The sequence below is a fragment of the Lactuca sativa genome, chromosome 6 (genome assembly GCF_002870075.4).
Source record: "Lactuca sativa cultivar Salinas chromosome 6, Lsat_Salinas_v11, whole genome shotgun sequence".
NCBI classification, from domain to species: domain Eukaryota; kingdom Viridiplantae; phylum Streptophyta; class Magnoliopsida; order Asterales; family Asteraceae; genus Lactuca; species Lactuca sativa.
Genome location: NC_056628.2, coordinates 76,472,658 through 76,487,203, shown reverse-complemented (window position 1 = coordinate 76,487,203; position 14,546 = coordinate 76,472,658). Strand labels below are relative to the sequence as shown.

Sequence of the window (14,546 nt, the reverse complement as noted above, 5' to 3'; positions counted from 1 at the left end):
TCGTTGAGTCGACCTTTGAGAGTTTCTATAGCTGACGAGAAAGTGATTTGTGCCACGGAGGTTCTTCGGGGATGTGTACTAGAGATTTTCGGGGTTGAATTCCCGATTGACCTGATTCCCATTACGATGGGTGATGTCTGTGTCATCGTGGACATGGATTGGTTGAGCCGATTCGGCGCTGTCATCGACTGTGAGCGTCAGTTGGTGACTATACGAGACCATAGTGGGGGAGTTCTTTCGGTGTACGGCGAGGGTACCCGTTCGGGATCAGCTTTTTGTTCGGCCGCTAGGGCGAGGCAGTGTCTACAGCAGGGCTATAAGGGTTTTGTGGCGTATGTGAGGGATACGCGGGAGGTTTCCGCGAGACCGAAATCAGTTGAGGAGGTCCCTGTGGTGCGCGAGTTTCCAGATGTTTTCCCCGAGGAGCTGCCGGGAGTACCTCCTGTGAGGCAAGTGGAGTTTGGTATCGATCTGGTTCCGGGGGCCGCGCCTATTGCTAAGGTGCCTTATCGTCTTGCACCTCCAGAGATGCAAGAGTTGTCCTCGCAGCTCCAGGAGTTGCTGGGGAAGGGATTCATTCGGCCGAGCAGCTCGCCGTGGGGAGCACCTATTCTGTTTGTTAAGAAGAAGGATGGTTCACACCGGATGTGCATTGACTACCGGGAGTTGAACAAGTTGACGGTCAAGAACCGTTACCCGTTGCCGAGGATCGATGATTTATTCGATCGGTTGCAGGGAGCATCTTGGTTTTCTAAGATCGATCTGAGGTCAGGGTACCATCAGGTGAGAGTGCGGGATGAGGATGTCCAGAAGACAACGTTTAGGACGCGATATGGGCATTATGAGTTTGTGGTGATGCCTTTCGGACTCACCAATGCCCCGGCTGTGTTCATGGATCTCATGAACAGGGTATGCAGACCGATGTTGGATCGGTCAGTGATTGTATTCATCGACGACATTCTGGTGTATTCGAGATCTAGAGAGCAGCATGAGGAGCATTTGAGGGAGGTCCTTGAGGTATTGAGGTCGGAGAAGCTTTATGCAAAGTTCTCCAAATGTGACTTCTAGCTGCGGGAGGTCCAATTTCTGGGACATGTTGTTAATCAGAAAAGGATATTGGTCGATCCGGCCAAGGTTGAGGCGGTGATGAGTTGGGAGTTGCCGAAGTCACCTTCTGAGATCAGGAGCTTCCTTGGGTTGGCAGGGTATTATCGGAGATTCATTAAGGATTTCTCCAAGATTGCAGTGCCACTCACCAGATTGACCCGGAAGGGTGTTGCATTCTCATGGGGGCCCGAGCAGCAGACCTCCTTTGAGACACTTCGCCAGAGGTTGTGCGAAGCCCCGGTATTAGCTCTCCCAGAAGGGATGGAGGATTTTGTGGTATATTGCGACGCATCGATTTCGGGACTGGGTGTAGTGTTGATGCAGAGGGGTCATGTGATAGCGTATGCGTCGAGGCAGCTGAAGCCTCATGAGGCGAAATATCCCACGCATGATTTAGAGTTGGGGGCAGTATTGTTCGCTCTCAAGATTTGGCGTCACTACCTGTATGGGGTTCGATGTACGATATATACGGACCATAAGAGCTTGAAGTATTTGATGGATCAGCCCAACCTAAATATGCGTCAGAGGAGGTGGTTAGATGTGGTCAAGGATTACGATTGTGAGATCCTGTACCACCCAGGTAAGGCTAATGTGGTAGCCGACGCGTTGAGCCGCAGGGCAGAGAGCACTCCATTGCGAGATATATGCTTGAGACTGACTGTGATGACTCCAATATTGGATGTTATTCGTGGGGCGCAGGCCGAAGCTGTACGACCAGAAATGCAGAAGAAAGAGCGGGTCGTGGGGTTAATTTCTGAGTTCGTTAAGGATTGTCGAGGGCTTATGACGTTTCAGGGTCGGATTTGGGTACCGTTTGTGGGCGGTACGCGTGTTACGTTGATGGAAGAGGCTCATAGATCGAAATTCTCGATCCATCCCGGTGCTACGAAGATGTATTTGGACCTGAGGAAAGAGTATTGGTGGCCCTGTATGAAGAGGGACGTTGTATGGTAAGAGGTGTCGGACCCCCATTTGCTGGGGAAAGGTGGGACAGAGAGTGATGGGCAGCACGGAGATCGTGCTCCAGACAACAGAGCAGATTCAGCAAGTGAGACAAAGGTTATTGACCGCCCAGAGCCGGCAGAAGAGTTATGCAGACAGGCGCCGATCCGAGCTTGAATTTCAGGTCGGCGACTTCGTTCTCCTGAAGGTCTCACCTTGGAAAGGAGTGATTCGATTCAGGAAGAGGGGCAAGTTGGGTCCCCGGTATATTGGGCCATTTCGTGTGAGTACAAGAATAGGCCGGGTAGCCTATCGGTTGGAGTTGCCAGCGGAGTTGGGACAGATCCACGACACCTTTCATGTGTCGCAATTGAGGAAGTGCATAGCCGATGAGTCGGCGGTGGTTCCACTAGAGGATATTCAGGTGGATGCGAGCCTGAATTATGCGGAGAGACCAGTGGCTATCAGGGATCGGAAGATCAAGGTTCTGAGGAACAAGGAGGTACCTCTGGTGTTGGTTCAATGGCAACACCGTAAGGGATCGGAAATGACTTGGGAGCCGGAACGTGAGATGCGGGAGCAGCATCCGGAACTATTTCAGAATGAGACTTCGAGGGCGAAGTCTAATCCTAGCGGGGGAGAGTTGTAACAGCCCGGAATCTCAGGTATTGTTAAATTATGTTTTTGGGGGTGACTTAAGAGGGGACTCGGCGAGTTGGAGCCTAGACTCGCCGAGTAGGATCGCAGACTTGGTCGCGCGTTCGCGACTGGACTCGACGAGTCCAGGTATGGACTCGGCGAGTCGACGCTGTTCAGCAGAAACCCTAACCGTTTGGTTTGGGATCGTATATAACGCCTCTTAGGCCGTCATTGTCCGTCTTTTGGTTGATTGAGAAGAACCCTAATCGTTGTGGACGTCTAGAGCAAGAGAGAAAGCTATTGGAACTTGGAGGAACTTGTTAGGCAAGAAGAAGAAGGATTTGGCCAAAGGAATATCAAGGAGGATCGAGTCCTGAGGTTTGGGGGACACAGAGAGTGCGTTTTCAGGTAATACTCGGACCATTTCTGTTATTTTGATGTGTATACGAATCTAGGGTTTATGAAACCCACTTAGTGATTAGATGGGTTATTATGTTATTACCCAGACGTTTATACCCCAGTAATAAGATGTTTAGAAGTCCAGAAAGTCCCATGATTGTATATCTCGGGACCATTCATAATTTAGGAAGCAGTTGCTCGTCTGCATGGCATGGACTCGCCGAGTTGTTCTTCAGACTCGGCGAGTAGCTTGAATATTTACTGGGACTCGCCGAGTTGTTCTTCAGACTCGGCGAGTGGAGTCGGGGTGGCCCCGCGATTCTTCTAGGAGCAACTCGTCGGGTCGAGGAGGATACTCGACGAGTAGATAGGGAATCGCAGAGAGTTGGAGGACGTCTAGACTCGCCGAGTCGCCATGGCACTCGCCGAGTCCGGTCGAGTTGACCGTTGACCGTTGACCAGAGTTGACCTAAGTCTGACTTCTTAGGGATAGTCACACTTAGAAGATATAAGTGTTAATGAGATATGTGATGTTATAGGGAGGTTGTAGCTCGTCGGATTGTGCACGAGTCATTTCGGGATTTGCTAGCTTTCAGCTTTTACGAGGTGAGTCTTCTCACCATACTGTACCCGGAAGGGTTTGACTGTGTGACCGGAAGGTCGGATATGATATGTGATATGTATGCTATATGTGGTAAGTTATTTGTTATATGTGCTATGTATGTTATGGGCCGGAAGGCGATTATGTTATGGGCCGGAAGGCGATTATATTATGGGCCGGAAGGCGATTATATTATGGGCCGGAAGGCAATATGTTATGGGCCGGAAGGCGATATGTTGTGTGATGGACCGGAAGGTCGGCGTGGGTAGGACCGGAAGGTTTACCCAGCAGGGACGGAAGTCCCCTGAGACACATGGACCGGAAGGTCGGGGCCTGGAAAGGCGTATGTGCGTAAGTTGTATATTGGGGAACTCACTAAGCATTTATGCTTACAGTTGTTGTGCATGTATTTCAGGTACTAGCGAGGACCGTGGGAAGGCGCCGGCGTGATCGATACACACTGAAGAATGCTTTTATGATCTTGGGATTTTGATTATTTGTATTTGACAGAATACTTAAACTATTTATGCCTTGTTATGAATGGAAATAAATATATTTTTAAAATGAAAAATTTGTTTGAAAATTTGCGTTGTTACAATGTATTTATCCTAAGAAGAACAAGGAGTCCAAAATGAGGATTTATTTTGTAACTTGAAGGTTACGATTGAAAGTCCATCATAGTAAGAAGAGCAGATGAAGGACTGAGCATCACAATTATTACTTAGGATGGAGAAATAGCGTATGGAGTCAGTATACGATTCCTGTTTCATTGATGATTCCGGCACGTAATCATCCTAAGGGGGGGACAATTGTAACGCCCGTAGATCCGGGCTAGTCAATTTAGAGACGATAAGCTTCAAAAATGACTTTTTGATGGAAGATTATTTATAAGGATTAATCTTAACCAAGTTATAGTATATGTTACAAGGATTCCTTACATATCAAGAACGCCGAAATCCGAGTTATAACGAAGAAGTTATGACCTGTCGAAGTTTCGTGACAGAACCGGCACGACACAACGTGACGTAAATAGTGAATTTGGGATAGAGCGAGATTTGGCCTTAGAGATCTAAAAGAAAGTCGTAGAATACGTTAAATCGTGAGCATTCATAAAAAGAACGTCCAAATCTGACTTCGTATGAGGAAGTTATGATTTTTCTAAGTTTCGACTTAGCAGTACGCAGTCCGAATACTCGATTTGAGACCGAGCGGTTTTTATCCGAAACAATCTAAACGAGAATCGAAGATCTCGTTGATAGTAGTGAAACGATAAAAAGATAGGCGAAAACGAATGTCGGATGAAGAAGTTATGAATTTATAACGGAGTTTTCCTATCCCGACCTACTAAAAATAATATATAAGTAATATATTTATAATATATTAAAAATAAATTCAAAATTAGCCAATGGAGTCTAAACGAGAGTTGTAGATCATAATCTCACCTACGTGTCGATATAAAGAACGTCGAAAACGGAGTTCGTATGCGAAAGTTATGAATTTCTAAAGTTCGGGGCGCGAAACCCAAAGCTGTGTCTGATACCACAACATGGTAAGTCTTCTGATACCTCCTGAGTCCCCCAGACGCAACATGCGATGACGCATGCAGTGACGACCATGCCCAGGATGTGGAAAAAGGTGCCACGACGTGGCAAGGGCAAATTTTGCCCTATAAATAGATTTGAAGGGTCAGCCGAGTTTGGTTGCTCATTCTCTCATCTCTCACTCATATTACCTCAATTTACGTGCAAATAAGTACCCCGAAGCTCCAGTATCATCCCGAGACCCAAAGCGAGTCCCGAAGCCCGAAGATCCCGAGAAGTGCGATTCCCAAGTCGAAGCTCTGCCCGCGAGGAGCCCGGTTTTTGAGAAGATCTTCCAGATCTACCGAAGAATACTACTTCTGCAAGTTATAGTGTTGTCCGATCATCTTCTGATCAAGTGAGTGTATAGTCACTTTCATCTTACACATAGATATGAAGTATTTTATAAAATACGTGCTATGTGTATATATATTATTGTTTATATGTGTGAGTGTATAGTTACTGATATGTGCATATTTAGTTCATATTAAGTGTAGATTTTTATTCATTTATTAGCTAAATTATTGCATTTCATGGACAAAAGGTACTTAAAAGTGTTTGAATTATGTTTTCAGTCCAAAAGTGAAGCTCGAAAGCAAAAGGAAGCAGGAGAAGCGGTTGAGAGCTTGAAGATGGAATAAAGAGGAAAAACACTAAAAATAACACCTACTCGGCGAGTAGGGTCGACTACTCGGCGAGTCCACACGAATATTCGAGAAGATACAGACTCGAAGATCCAGAGACTTATCGCATACGGGGACTGAGAGATGGACTCGACGAGTCGATTCGTATATATAAAGATAACTTCTCAGAACGATGGGGAAGAATTCTGGAACGATTGAGAAGAGGTTAGTTGCGATTAAAGAGTCGGAAAAACCCCAGAGGACGAAGTTATAAGCTAGAATTCAATTCCGAAGGAGATTTGAGGCAAATTTCATCATTCTCCTTAATCTTTTGTTTTTCATTATGGTTAAACAATTAGAATCTGTTTGTTTGTTGTTATTTACTTCAATCATGAGCTAAAACTCTTAAACTTCTGTTTGGGGATACAAAATTGATACTATGGTTTGATTCTTGGTAGGATTAATTTAAAGTTGGTGATTTTTGTTACTTTAGCTTGCTAATGAACCTTATGTATGAATGATAATTAATTTTCTGTTAATAGGAAGGTAATTGATTAGCATGAACATCTATTAATTATCAACCTCATATGCTATGTGATCACTTTGTCATATGTCTAGGATTAATGAACATGAAACTAGAGTTAATAAGAAAATTGAGTAAATTCATGTGTGAGCTTGTGTGATGACCATCAACAAGAAGTTAATTAAAGAACCAAATTAGTTAACTATTGCAAGTCTAAATTAACCTGAATAATTAATCTAGTGAATTTAATTAAATTAGACAACTGGCCACTGTTTAAGTTAGTTTATTTGCTAAGGATTAGTGTAGTGAATGCGAATCTAATCAATTGAATCGGTAACCAACAAAAGAGTTAATCCATTGCACTATTACCTTGAAATCAACCATAGGATCAATTGAGTTGAACTAAACAGAAGTTCCTTCCCATTATTGAATCTAGTTAATTCTTTGTTTTTCTAAGTTTTAGATTAAGTAATAGTTAGTAAGTTTCTAGTCTTGTAAAACTAGAAGAAAACCCCCTACTTATTAATTAATTTAGATAGAATTAGTTTTTAGTTTTAATTTGCCGTTCCCTGTGTTCGATACCCTACTTATTTAACTATACCACAATTGATAGGTCCACTGCCTTTGTGTGTTTATTCTATAATTAAAAGTAGGTTTAAAACTAAGTGAGTTTGGACACATCAAGTTTTGGCGCCGTTGCCGGGGAACGGTTCTAAAATTAACATTAAATTCTAATTTAATTGATCCTTTGTGTGGGATTTATCTTACACAAAGTTATTTAAAAGGTATTTTAGTAAGTAGTATAAGTTTTGATAAAAAACTGTTTTTAAAATAAGTAGAAAATTTTTTCTGTTTTGCCTTGAACTCGCTGAGTGCACTCGTGCCGACTCGGCGAGTACATCACTGTTACAGTTTTAATTTTTTATTTTATTTTTGTTCTTTTTACGCGTTTTCTGTTTTGTTTACAGTTGTTTCATGACCCGAGGATCTGATACACCTCTGGTCCCTCCTCTTGAAGGCCCGGAATCCGCACTAAGGAGGAGCAAAGGCAAAACCGTTGGAGAATCCGCTTCTTCAAGGAACTCGCCACTCAAAAACCTCAAATCCGTTTTCAGCAAGAAGAGGAGCAGCAAATCAGGAGCATCCAGTGCCTCTTTGATAATCGGAGACCCAATTGAAGAAGACACCGAGTACGAGACCGAGGAAGAAGAAGAACCCACATACGAGCACGAATCCGAGTTTGAAGACGATTTAGCTATCACTATGGCTAATATCGATGAAGTCCCCATGGGGGAATGGAAGAAGAGAATGCGTGATGACACCGACCCGGGACTTGTGCAGCCCGCAATTCCCGCAACCGCTACATTCGAACTAAAAGACCATATTCTCGCTCAACTCAAGGAGATTCCTTTTTATGGGAAGGATCACGAAGATGCCTACAAGCACTTGGACGAAGTGAATGATGTGGCTGACTACTTCAATGTACCGAATGTTCCACGCGAGACCCAGCTTCTTCGCATGCTTCCAGTCATGTTCAAAGGTGCTGCAAAAGATTGGCTAAAGTCACTTCCTCCCGGATCGGTCACCACATGGGCCAAGATGAAAGAAGAGTTCATAGACCACTTTTGCCCGCCCTCCAAAATAGCCAAACTAAAGAACGTCATTGCCAACTTCGAGCAACAACCCGTAGAATCTCTTTATGAAGCTTGGGAAAGGTACAAGAGCTTGCTTAGGAATTGCCCACACCATGACCTCAATAGCCAACAAGAGGTCTCCATTTTCTATGATGGATTCAATGTCACCACAAGGCAATTGCTCGATTCACAAGGACCACTCACGAAGAAGGAGCCCCCAGTAATCAAGGAGCTAATTGAAGAATTCTCTAAGCATTCTAGAGAATACCACAATCCAAGAAATGAAGTAAGTCGGGGGTAGTGAACTCGGCAAATGATAGCATGGCGGCGGTTATAGCTAAGCTCGATAGTCTAGATAAAAGGATGACAAAAATGGATCAAACAATCCATGCTATTCGGGTTGGATGTGAGAATTGTAGAGGGCCCCATCTCACAAAGGATTGTGATTTGGATGAAAATGGAAACAAGAAGGCTCAAGTATTCTTTTCAAGTGGCGATCGATACGACGAGAATTGGCGGAAACCGAAGAAGGAATGGCTACGAAGAATACAAGAAGGCTAAGGAGGAGAAATACAAGCAGAAAGAGAGGGGATTTTATCAAAAGGAAGAACCGGTAATGGAAAAGATAGCCGATTTAGAAGAATTGTTCACTAGATTCGTAGTCGCGTCCGAAAAGAGACACAATGATCACGATGCTGCAATACACGAGACCAGAAATATGCTAAGGAATCAGCAGGCATCCATTCTCAACATTGAGAAACAGCTGGGACAACTGGCACATCAAGTGAACGAAAGAAGACTGGGTCAACTTCCAAGTAACACCGAAACCAATCCGAGAATGGAGAATGTGAGTGCAGTGACTTCCAGCAATGAAGAAATTTTCACACATGCACAGAGGATCTCCAATAGGAAGACAGAAAAGGCAGAAGAGTCGGCTGCAGTTAAGCCCAACCAGACTCGCCGAGTCCCTCTAATGGACTCGACGAGTCCATTCGTTAATGACAAAACTGTCATTCCCTTAAAGCCATATAATCCCCCTTTGCCATTCCCAATCAAAGCCATGCATGTGGAAAAAGTTGAAGCTTATAGAGCCTTTATGAAGCATGTTAAAGCCCTACAAGTCAATGTGCCATTTGTAGAAACAATGCTTAAAACACCCAAGTACTTCAACTTACTAAAAGGTCTCTTTGCTGCTAGGAAGGATTTAGCTGAAGTCGCGGAGATAATGAGTGAGTTACCCGAAAAGAAGGGCGATCCGGGGAGTATCATAATTCCGTGCCAATTTGGAAACACATTTGTCACTCAAGCGTTGACCGACTCGGGTGCAAGCATCAATCTGATGCCTTTCTCTTTCTTTCAGAAGCTGAATTTACCGGAGCCAAGGCCGGTAAACATGAAGATCCATTTGGCAGACAAGACAACAATTCATCCACGAGGCGTTTGTGAGGATCTTCTTATTCAAGTCGACAAGTTCATATTTCCAGTAGACTTTGTGGTGCTTGATATAGAAGAAGACCCCGAAATTCCGATTATTTTGGGGAGGTCATTTTTAAACACCGCATGTGCTTTAATTGATGTATGTGAGTCTACACTAACGTTAAGGGTAGGAGACGAGTCAGCAATATTTAGAGCTTTACCAGAAGCCAAGCAAGAAGAAGAAGGAAAAGAAGAGATCTCATTTATCGATATGGATGATGAGATACTACAAAAAGAACTTACACTTTTGCAAGAAGAAGATCCAAGCAAGTTTTTGCTACTTTCTGGAGAGGATGGAGATGTTAACAAGGACTTGGAGGAGATAGAAAAGCTACTGGAAGGAGCTGACTTGGAAAAAACAGAGGAAATGGTGAAATATGATCAGACTCGCCGAGTCACTTTCCTGGACTCGACGAGTCCAGTCGAAATTGCCAACAACTTGGATGACTTAGATCTGCTTGTTGCTAGTTCTCTACATATTCTGGACTTGGATATTTTCCCTCATTCTTTAGAAGAACAAACAGCAGAAGGAGAAATGGACACAAAAGTTCAACACATCCATATAGCCTGTCTTGATGCAATTCCGCTTGAAGATGAAGTAATCACAGAAAAAGAGGAGAAGGCAATGGATAGGATTGTTAATGCTGATCGACCTTTCATTACCAAACCTAGAGCACGAACTTTCACAAACTATGAAGTAATTAAGTTTAAGGAAAAGGAGGTGCAAGAGAAGGTGAAAAAAATAGAGTGAAGAAGAAAAAGAGGAGAAGGGAAGCCCAAGCAGCTAAGGATGATGCTGTAAAAAAGAAAAGAGAGGAATTAAAATGGGCTTACAAAAGGAAGATTCATGCTTACAAGACAAAGTACAAGCCACAAAAGATTAGGCGTGCATTCCCGATGCTGGAAGATGACGAGACGTATATGGGAAGGAGTCCAGCTAACGACTCCTTAAAAAGAAGCGCTTGGCGGGAGGCAACCCGTTATCTAGAGTTTGCTTTCTTTTATCTTTTTAGTTTTGTTTGATTTTTTTTTCGTTTTTAGAATTCTAATCTTCCAATTCGTCGGACATGTATGCTTGAGAGTGTGTATGGACTAAGTGTGGGGTGGAATAAATTTTCTTTTCTAAATAAATGGCAAAATGATTTAATTTTCTGAATTGTTTGCAAGAGACTCACCGAGTCTGACTATGACTCGACGAGTCGATTCATATTCAAGATAGTTTTAAAATCGAGACCAGACTCCCCAAGTCTGACCCTGACTCGACGAGTCGGTTTTATTTACAGAAAAAAAAATAAAAATTTTTTTTACAACCGGTAACTAGGGTTTTAACCCTAATCAGTTTTTTTCCACACTTCACTCGCTATGCGCCTCCCTCCCAACTCTTTCTCTCAAGCATTCCTCATCTTCTTCATTATTTCTTCAAGTTTTTCAATTTCCATCACAAAAGGTACTGAATTTCCTCCTTTATTCTGATAAAACAATGATTTTTAGATGATCTAGGGTAACAATTTCATAAAATACCCGATTTTGAGTTATAATGAATTTTTAGGGTTTTGCTTTTTCATGAATTATGTTGTTTTGTATGATCATTCTTGCCCTAATACATGTTAGACATGTCCCTGGACAAAAACTTGAGTTAATTTTGAGTTTTCATGGTCAGATTTTGACAGACTCGTCGACTGACTCGCACAGTTCTTGCGACTCGCCGAGTCGTTCATGGACTCGACGAGTCTAGTCGGGTACCCAGGTGTGGCTTATTTTAATGATTTTATGTGTTTTTCTGGGTTTTGTGTTCTTTGTGTTGTAGGGACAATGTTTCACAGAAGCCAAGGTTCCAGTGGACGCCAAGGAGACTCTCCTTGGTTGAATTTCCCTCAAATCGAATCAGCTTCAACCATGACGAGATGGAAGAAGAAATTAGCTGAAGTCAGAAAGAAAGAAATCTACGTGCCCAACAGAACTGATTGGGGTTGGTTGCAAAGTGTGCGTTATGAAGAGGAGTTGGCTCTTTATCTTTTAAAGGAGTTCGTTTACGAGGGAGAGACGATGGTTTGCGATGGGTGGAGTCGGGTCTTTCGTATTCAAGAGCCGATGTACCGGGAGCTTTGCCTGGAATTTTTCTCCACGGTATCTTTTCGTGGAGGAGATGACTGCTATCACCTGACAAGTGTCAGTTTCTGTCTTGGGGGCGAGTTTCATCAGTGCTCCGTTGTTGAGCTTGCTTGTCGGATGGGTATATATGACCGGCCGGTGGTCTCGACTGCTATTTTCCGCACCTTTATGGAACGCTCTCACAAGGTGTTCCCCGATGGTGTGACGAGCACGGGTTGGTGGAACACGATTGCTAACAAAGTGTACATTCCGAAGTCAGCCCAGGAGGGAAGCATTCGGTCGCCTACACACCGTCTCATTCATCGCCTTATCTCCACCACCATTAACCAACGGAAGGATGATGACAAGGTTTCTAACCTTGATGTCTTTTACTTATGGAGCATTATCACTCCGGACACTTTTTGCAATATTCCTTGGTGTTTGGCTTCATATTTGGTGGAGGGTGCGGTCAAGGACCGCAAGACATCGAAGATTAATGGTGGTATGTTTGTCACACGGCTCGCCAACTCGTTTGGGTTAATGACCCGCGGCGCGTGGAATTTGATGACGATGATTCCTACCCCTCCATTCAATCCAATTCTTTTTAGGAGGGCTAGGATTATTGAGGACTATGGTGGAGGTCATTATGCTATCCCGCATGATGGTCCTGTTGTTGGTCCCGAGGCGCCGGGAAGGAGGGTTGGGTCGAGGCGTGAACGAGACGTAGAGGAGGAACCGCCGGTGATTCCGGTAGACAATGATAAAGTATCAATGGATTGGTACAATGTTGAGATGAGGCGGTTGCAAGATCAAATGGCACGGGGTATCAACTTTAGCAATCAATCCCACATTCGACTTTTTGACCACTTCAATATTCCGCACATCGGTGGTGGTAACTTCCCATATATTCCGTCTTGGGAAGAGGTGATCAATGCAAGAAGGAGCGGCGCTAGTGGAAGTGGAGCGGCGCATGATCATGACGATGAGGAGGAGGATTAGTTCTTTATGTTTTTATTGAACAATTTTTATTTTGTTTTTGTTCTTATTTGGTGTGTTTTGGAATTTTTTTAAGACTTTTATTTTTATTGTTTGATGTTTGATTGCCTTGATGATTTTCAAAATTGGATTAGGAGTGCTTGCATAGAAGGGTTTAGAGTTGTAGAGTCAAGAGAGTTATTAAGAGTGAAAGAGAGAGTCAAGAAAGGGCGGCGTTAGAGTCAAAGTATCGAGTCCGGTCCTAAGGGACAGGAGCGAATGAGTCTAGAAGCTATGAGAAATTTTGAATATTTATTAGAGGCTGGAACCAATGCAGAATGCCATTTTTTTCGTCCAGCGGTCTACTCGTCGAGTGCACTAAACTGACTCGACGAGTCGCCTTGTATTCTCACGTATTCGAACCTGTCCGCGCTTTTACTCGACGAGTCGCATATATGACTCGAAGAGTCATTCATTTTTATACCAAAAGGACTGCTGATTTGATGCTCCTGAGTGTACCACTTGACCATTTATTCTTCCATGTCGATTCTTGAAGATCTTACACTGTTTCCCCTGCATATTTGGAGGTGTCACACAAGATTTTGACACCCAAGACATGGATGAGCTGTTCCCATGGCTAAAGTCAAGTGAAGATGGAGCTAAAAAAAAGTATCAACCTATCGACTGCTACCCCAGGGGAGTTTGTTCCAATTCTCTCTATATTTGCATTTTTATTTTTTGCATAATATGCAATGAGGGCATTGTATAAAATAAGTGTGGGGTAGGGTATTGGTCACATATTAGAAAATTTATAATCTTAATTTAGGGCTAATTTTTTAAAAAAATTTGTTGCATACCAAAAATATTACTTAGGACTTAATTTAGAAAATTTTGGTAAAAGCAAATTAGGATTCCGTGTTAGAATTGTGTTGATAATTGCATGAAAACCCAAATGTTTAGTTGAGCCTATACACGTTCTAGTGCATTTGTGGCTTCCTTATTCCAGTGAAATCATGAGACAAAAACACGACCTCGCTCAGCCTGAGGGATGCAATATGTCTAGCAGCCTAAACCTGAAATGTATCCAGGAAAATTATTATCGTTAGCCAATAAAGGTTGAGGTTGAGCGCCCCTGCTTAAGCATGTAGGTTTTTGAGTGAAAAAGGTGAAGTACATGTAAAAAAGAAAAAGAGAGAGAGAAAGAGAATTGCAAGAAAAGTTGAAGAATGAAGATCAAAAGATCAAAATTCCAAGAAATTCAAAAAGTTGAAGATACCAAAAGTCAAACAACAAGGTGGTGAATTCAAAGAAATAAGAGATCAAATTATCAAGAAAGTGAAGAATTCAAAAGAGCTCCATATTGGTATCATAAATTGTAATTCTAGATTATGTATGCTTGGGTTGCTCAACTAAAAATACCTTGAGGGTAAGAGGTTTTCTGCGGATGGATTCGGAGGGATGCATAAAATAAGAATAGTTCGGGGTAAGTGGGCGAATGTTTATGAGGATTGTGAGTATTTGGAGTATGGGGTTATTAGGAAAAATTTAGACACAAATGTATGCGTTCCGGTCTTGGCATAATGGATGGGTTAGATTGGAGTTGTCATATGTGATTCTAATGTTTTAAAATTCAGTTTTGCTTGGGGGCAAGCAAAAGTCAAGTGTGGGGTATTTTGATATGTGCATATTTAGTTCATATTAAGTGTAGATTTGTATTCATTTATTAGCTAAATTATTGCATTTCATGGACAAAAGGTACTTAAAAGTGTTTGAATTATGTTTTCAGTCCAAAAGTGAAGCTCGAAAGCAAAAGGAAGCAGGAGAAGCGGTTCAGAGCTCGAGAATGGAATAAAGAAGAAAAACACTAAAAATAACACATGCTCGGCAAGTCCACACGAATATTCGAGAAGATAAAGACTCGGAGACCCAGAGACTTATCGCATACGGGGACTGAGA

At 42.9% G+C, this 14,546-nt stretch overlaps 1 non-coding gene across 1 annotated transcript; it reads right to left on the bottom strand.

Annotated features, from left to right (window-relative positions):
• Positions 1-8,061: 8,061 nt before the first annotated feature.
• Positions 8,062-8,168, bottom strand: LOC111890264 (small nucleolar RNA R71). Its single transcript, XR_002849787.2, has one exon. It is a non-coding gene; the product is annotated as a small nucleolar RNA R71 (small nucleolar RNA).
• Positions 8,169-14,546: the final 6,378 nt, after the last annotated feature.